The sequence below is a fragment of the Montipora capricornis genome, chromosome 14 (genome assembly GCF_036669925.1).
Source record: "Montipora capricornis isolate CH-2021 chromosome 14, ASM3666992v2, whole genome shotgun sequence".
In the NCBI taxonomy this organism is placed as follows: Eukaryota; Metazoa; Cnidaria; class Anthozoa; order Scleractinia; family Acroporidae; genus Montipora; species Montipora capricornis.
The window spans coordinates 45,684,546-45,692,045 of record NC_090896.1 but is presented as its reverse complement, the minus strand read 5'-3'; the positions used below and the strand labels follow the sequence as shown (position 1 = coordinate 45,692,045).

Sequence of the window (7,500 nt, the reverse complement as noted above, 5' to 3'; positions counted from 1 at the left end):
GAACACTATTGTGGCCGGTGTCATCTGTAAGGTGTTTGACGTGAAACAGCCAGGGCTGAGAAAATTTTATGCAAGTGGCAAAGGAGATCATCTGGAAAAAACGATAGAGAAAAACTATGAATGTGCTATCCATGTCCAGAAGAGCTTTGACTCGAAGCAAGAGGAAGGTAAAGTACAAGGTACACAAGGAGGTTCTGACTCCACAAGCAGTGATGACGAAGATGAGCCCTCCATTGCTGTTCACGATGACAACTATGATGTGGGGGAAGCAGTTGTAAGTGAAACTGATCGATCTTCTTTCGCCACCAAAGCTGGCCACCAAGTTTCGTGGAGAGCTGGAGTCATTGAGGCTGAAAAGGTGTGTTAGGTGATTTTAGTTCCGTCGATTGTTTTGGAGTGATAAAACCCAGTGGAAATTCTGCCCACTAACTATTTTATTCGATTGTTTTTATCTGTAGATGCAGTTTCGTTCTGCCTGTATTCCCTATACAACCCTCTGATACTTCCGTAACTATACTATTGTAACGCAGTTTGTGGATCTGCTTTCAAAACTAATGTTAATCGAATCGTGATTCTGCAAAAACGAGCAAGTCCTGTTATGTGCTCATACAGATCCAATTTTTAAGGAACTCAACCCACTTAAATTGCACAATATCCACTTACTTCAACTAGGTCAATTTACGAATCTTCTTTAAGAAATTGTAATCTTCCCTCAAAATTGGACTCTCATTTTTTTTTTTTTTAATAATCTTAACCATACCTATAACATCAGGCATTGCTTTCTCTTTTTCCTTACTGTACTGTAGAATAAATATACGGCAGTTTTCCGTTTTCTTCCAAGGCCCAGAGTTTAATTTTATTTTTTATGCACTCAATTTGTATATTCCCAGTCAATTCTTCTTTTCTCGCATCATTTAAAACATAACTCAGTTAATATATCTGCTTGTGTCCCCCAAGAAGATTCAAATTTCTTTTGGATTGATTGTTAATGATCCGCTTACTTGAACCACAGGTTGACGTCCTGGTCAGTTCACAAGGAGAGTGCTCTCAAGCAATCCTTACGGCAGGTGGTGCGACGATGAGGAAAAGCGTAATAACTCTAAATACTGGTCAGATTACAGTCACTCCTGGGTTCGCATTGCCCTGCAGTCACGTGATTCACACTATCTGTAGCCCATGGAACGCAGGCAGTGGTGAAGCGGTGAGAGTTTAAACTAAGAATATTATAACTACTTGAAATAACTCCTCTAGGCAACCGCAAGCAGTTTTACCGTTATGTTCTTCCATTTATTCGCTCACAAGTTTCCAAAAAGGAAACGTGTGACACATGGACGAGGGTTTTCCGTCGGTGACGGGGCGATACTCGAAAAAAACAAATCGAATCTTACTTGCAGGGGTCCAATCTGCGACCTTTCCAACACCGTGCACCGGTGGCTCGGTTGGTTGAGCATTGGTCTGTCGTCCGGGAGGTTGCGGGTTCGAACGCCGGCCCGATCAACACTCAGATCTTAAAATAACTGAGGAGAAAGTAATTCCATCTTCAAATGGTTAGACTTTCAACTCTTCTCGGATAAAGACTGTAAACGGTAGGTCCCGTCTCTCAAATACCTTTCATGTCCAAAAGTTTCCTGCGGGAACCCAAACACTATTCGAAAAGATCAGGGGATTAAATTCCCGGTGTTGTGACTGTCCTGTTCTCTCCAGCAGAAGTTTCTGATTGAGCGCCATTGTCAAAAAAAGGCTTATGATGGATGAGGCCTCTTAAGCAGAAACGGTCAAAAACGGACTTTGCCGAATGCTGAAACATGCAAATGTTGATATTTTCTTTTTACCATTGAGTCCCCGGTAGCTCAGTGATTAGAGCATCCGAGTAGATCACGGAGGGTCGTGGGTTCGAATCCCATATGGGCTCGGATTTTTTCGAGTTCCCAATGGGTTCAATTGTCAACATCTCATTAATATGTGTACATCATTATCACATTAGCTTATGATAGATTGCACGCAAGCATATCGATGACAAGAGAGTTGGTTTGCACTTTTGAGCACTTCTATCTCAAGCACGAAAACCCGCTTTTTTGATGGCAAAACTTTCATTGCTCCAGGCAGTGGCAATTAATCCTGTCTTGCAATTGCTAATAAACCTCCACCTTTTATAATTTCATTTCTTTTACTGAAGGTTTTATGAGACATCGTACAGAGGTGTCTTCAGAAAGGCGAAGAACTAAGGTTGAGGTCCATGGCTTTTCCTGTAATCGGGACAAGAAACTTAAAATTCCCACCCAACGAAGCCTCAAGAATAATGTTGGAAGAAGTTTTCAGCTTTTGCCTGACAAATGCTTCGTCCAACTTGAAAGATATTCGATTTGTGTTGTACCAACAAGATAAGGCCCTGATCACTGCTTTCAAACAAGAGATGGCCAGCTTGGTCGGACCAAATATCAGCACGTACAGAGGCCCCAGTATTGAAGTCATAAATTCTGATTTGACTCTGGAAGAAACTTATGCAATTTTAGACATTATCAGCACCGATACGAACACGAACAATGCCGGTCAATTGAGCAAAGCCATCTTGAAACGAGGCGGGCCACAGATCCAACAAGAGTGCAGTCAACTGGGCATTCAAATTGCGGGCTCAGCTGTGATGACAAGTGGAGGCAATTTAGCAGCGCCTAAAGTTATTCACATTATCCCAGGTTTCTCGGCTTTCTTTCGTATATCTCCCGTGTAGTGTTAAATAGGTATTAACTCCTTAAGTGCCCCAAAATTGAACCTAAGGCGCGATGATTCTTTGACAGTTATGTCTTGTTTTCTCAAATATGACGCAATCTTATCCGCTTCAGAAAATACTTGTTTTGTGAGGCATTATTGCTGTGTGGGAGGGATCAAAATTCAGGGTTTTAAATAACTGAGAGGAAAGTTCCGCCTTTGTGATGGCATCAGCGAACAGTTAGACTTTGTAGTCTCCTTTGATAAAGACGATAAAGCGTAGGCCCCACCTTACAACTCTTGTTGATTAATTCTGTGGGACGTTTAAAGAGAATCCCGGCTGGAAAGCAATTAGGGTCAAAAATGATTTTTTACCTGTAGGTAAAACCGGTTTCGAACCTTAAACTTGGTTATTCGCACGCACTCTTGATCGCTGTACCCTAAGATTCTCCTCTCGACGCATTTCAAATTTCACGGTCACCGCCATTTTTCACAATCGCAAAGTTTTCTGGGAGCCGGATTATGATGTCAATGCATGGTTGGTTTGTCAAGCACTCGACAGAGCGTCTATTGGCCAAAACGTGTCAATTTTTGTCACACCGTAGAAGCTTTGGAAAAATTCGCTGAAGGAAGGTGAACGTACACGCTTTATTGTGTTACTGTCCACTGTAACAAGCAGTCTAAGAACAAACGTGATGATCGTCACATTTCGTTTCATTGAGTACCACTCGAGGGTGAAATAAGCAAAAAGTAGCTGGATGCCACTGGAAGACAATTGCACAATTTCATCCCACGACTGAAGGAAACTAATTCTGTAACATCAAAGGGAAGTTAAAGATATTTACCGGTATTAGGAAAACTGTACGAAATTATAGAATATTCCTCTGACGATGCCATGTTGATGATATGGTTTTACCATGCAGTGACGTAAGAGACTTTCCCAGTAAACACTGCGTAAATAAACATGGCGGTCAGCGGGCATTTTGAAAATTACATTCTAACCCTAAAAAAGTATCAATGTTAGTAGAGTTTAGGATCAAACTCTTTTTCATCCAAGAACCCACACACTGTGAACGAAGAGTAGGGCATGGAGTTCATGGTGTTTTGGTCAGGCCTCGTTTCATTGATTCATGGGTTGGGTGAGATCGTTAATGGACGGATAGTGGCTGCCGCCGCGCCGGAATATGCTGATATCCGATCTAACCGATAGATTGATTATTTGTAAAGCGCATTTGGAATGTGTAAATAGAAAATGTCCTGTACAAAATCTTTATCATTACCAGTAATAAGCAAATGTTAGTGGGAGGATATGGGCATCGATATCAATAGAGGAGTTTATCAGGAGAATATTTACTCAACTGACCCCAAGCTTCCAAGCTATAAGTCAGACAGGGTCCTATCAGAGATCAATGGAAAGTTAAAAGAATATGTGTTGGCACAAAATATTTTAATTTAGCAATTAGTCCAACCGCTCTACTGACTTGCATAGTAACATGATCCACATGACATTTGGCAAATAATGATGTTGCTGTTGTTTATCATTAATTACAGGATCGAAGGATAAACAACATCTTCAGACATGTTTAGAAGCTGGTCTTCGCTTGGCGGATAAACACAGACTTTGCTCTCTTTCAATTCCCTGTGTTGGCACTGGCGGTTATGGTCTGTCTGCGGCAGACTCGGCCCAAGTCACCTTTCAGGCTCTTAACAACTTCAGTCTAAGTTGTCAAAGCGTTAGAAAAGTGCGCGTTGTCGTATTTAAAGCTTCAATGATGCAGGAATTTTTGCAGTCTCCTCAGAGGCACACAGCCAGAAAAGCTGATCACAAATTTGAAAGTGATTCCTCCTCAAAGCACACAACGAACGACCCATCTTTAAAAATCTGCGTTGCAGGCAAGGATGTGACAAGCGTGGAAAAAGCGGAAGATTCTTTGAAGAGTGGTTTCTCTGAAGCTTGCACGACTCAGAAAGTCGAGAATGAGGCTGTTAATCAACTTTCTCGCAAGCAGATTGACTCCTTGAGAAAGAAAGCCAATGACCGTGACGTAAGACTTGACATCGAGGCTGACATTGACCGCATCGTGGTCCATGGTGAACCAATTGAAGTGACAGGTATGGTTGGGGAGATCTGGCACGAAATTAACGAAAGAAATAAGAAAATCAAGGAAGAGCAACAAGCGCTACTGGTTTCAAAGAACATTGAGTGGAGTTATGAAATACAAGGGGCCAAAATGGTGTTTGATTTGAAAACCAACGCGAAGTTAGAGATGGCGCACGTCAAAAGCGAAGCGTTTGTTAGCGTATCTTTGAGAGCAGATGAGTTTGAAATCAATTTGAAAGCAAAAACTGGTCAAGGACGGCAAAGCAGGGAAACGATAATAGTTCACAGAAAAGTGAAAGGATCTGACGAAGGTTAGTGAACAAATAAGTTTGATAGCTCAGTGTTAACATTGTGTTAAGCTGGCTCTAACCAGTTTCAACACTTTAAAGAGACACTCTGTTTAAAAAGATTGGTACTACACACTGTATCACGTAACAGCAATGTTATGGTACAATATGAAACACCGATTATTGCCAAACAAGATGCGGTCATTATTGTGACGTAATATGTTACCTTGGCGACAGGAAAGGCCAACAAAAACACCCTATATTTTTGCTTCAGTTGCTCATATCTCAAAAACAAACTCAGTGACCCCATTTTTTATTGCATGAAAGTGATCAGAAGGTTAAGATGAAACTTTCTGCAGAGTTTATTAAAATTGTTTACTGCAGAATCAGAGCCAGCTTAAAAAAAATCACAGATTTAAGGTGGCTCTGAATCCGCTGTGCAGAAAGTTTCATCTAGGCCTTCTGACCACTTTCCAGCAATAAAAAATGGGAGTCACCTGGTTTGTTTTTGACAAAATAAAGGGTGTTATTACAGGACTTTCCTGTTGCCACGGTGACTTATTACGTCACAATAATGAGTGCATGTTGTTCAGCAATAATTGGTGTTTCTTATGGTACCATAAAATTGCCAATACGTGACACAGCGTTGTTTTGCAGTGCCAAACCTTCTAATAGAGCGTGAAAAAGCTTTGAAACTGGCTTGAGCCCGACTTAATAAGAGAAAATGTTCATGATACGATGGAAGGATATATGATACAAGTGATACAAGTCAGAGTCCTGGGAAGAATTCCAACCTCCGTAACACCGACCGTATAAACTTTGTAGAGCCTCTTAGAGCACTGGGACACATTGTCCATTCAGGATCCAGATAAGCGACCCAGCTCTCCAGTGAGTTGTAGTAGCTCAACGGGAAGAGTATCTGAGCTGTGTTACAGAGGTCAAAGGTTCGAATGCTTCCTAGGATTCTGATTTTTTAATTGTCCTTTTGCCCGTTGCCAAGCAACTTGTAGTCTATCCTTCTCACGACCGCATTGTACTTTTCCATTGTATCATGTATTTGTTCATTTTGGCGGGTTATTTGCATTAAAACAATGGATATTCAGTTTACCGAAGCATGATACAGTCCCAAGAGTAAATAGCTTGTATTAGTATATACTAAAACAGTGCATAGCGTTGAACGCAAATTTATGCACTTTAAGCAATTTTGAATTGATGCGAACGCGGGGAAGTGTAAACTGTAAATTTATGCAAAACAAAAAGGATTTCTTGTTCCAGGCTTTCGCGAGCGACGAGGAATGAGCAATTTGCCTAAATTTCTTAACTATGGCTCCTGAATTTGATACATTAACAGGAAAATGTCGTGTGGACTGAAATAAATATTATTAAAAAGGTTTGGCAACTGATATGTTTTAGGGGAAAGAGTATCGAACGGCTCCAACATTAGGTAATACCAGGCTCTTCCTTGGTATTCTTTGTTCTACGAACGATACAACACTACTCCGTATTTGAACGGTCTAACATTCTTCACATTTACCTCGTGGAAGCCGATTTCACTTCTGGCTAAAAATAATTCTTTTTATGCGTACGTTTCAGGAAATTCTCTTCCAAATCACTGGGATCCAGTGCCTTCCCCTGGTATGACTGTGCACTTGGTAGAACTCGCCCCAGGGTCCTCTGAGTACCAAACTGTAGCGAGCAAATTTCAGTTAACTTCCAGAGGAGTCAATATTCAGAAAATCCAGCGAGTTCAAAACCCCCATCTTTATAAGTCTTATGTGGTGCGAAAACAAAAAATGGACCACGACAATGGAGGAAATAATGAACGACAGCTATTTCATGGCACCGATGTTAAAAATGTGGTTGCTATAAACACGCAGGGCTTCAACAGGAGTTTTTGTGGGGCGCATGGTAGGTGCTTACTTCTGAAGTTGTTGAGGGGAGGTGATATGTTGTGAGGAGTTTTAATGTAGACCCAAATCCCAGCTTTAGACCGCAGCTCACATATAAGGATGTATGATGAAACTGAGCGGCTCTTGGCTTCAGTCTTCGAAGAATACAGTCCATTCTCCCAAAATCAGACACTCTCGGAACTAGCTCTTGGATGTCCGCATTTTGGAGAAATATGAAAAGTAAATTGAGCCGGGATCAAGCGTCAATCACGTCGTGAATGTGAAGCAATGTTATCCACTTGGAAAGAGTTAACTGTACTGCCCCTCTTTTAAATCAATTTGTCCTACTTTTGCCGTCTACATATATCATGTTGTGTTTTTAGTAGTCAGCAGTTTTTCTAAATTTCAGCCGTCAATCCTTTTCGTTCTTACCGTCAAAACCAGTGATAATTTATTGATTTTTTGTTTCAGGAGTTGCGTATGGACGCGGGGTGTACTTTGCCCGAGATGCCTCTTA

At 41.2% G+C, this 7,500-nt stretch overlaps 1 pseudogene; it reads left to right on the top strand.

The window, feature by feature from the left end:
* Nucleotides 1-7,500, top strand: part of LOC138033144 (protein mono-ADP-ribosyltransferase PARP14-like) — a 17,980-nt pseudogene that overhangs the window by 6,397 nt on the left and 4,083 nt on the right.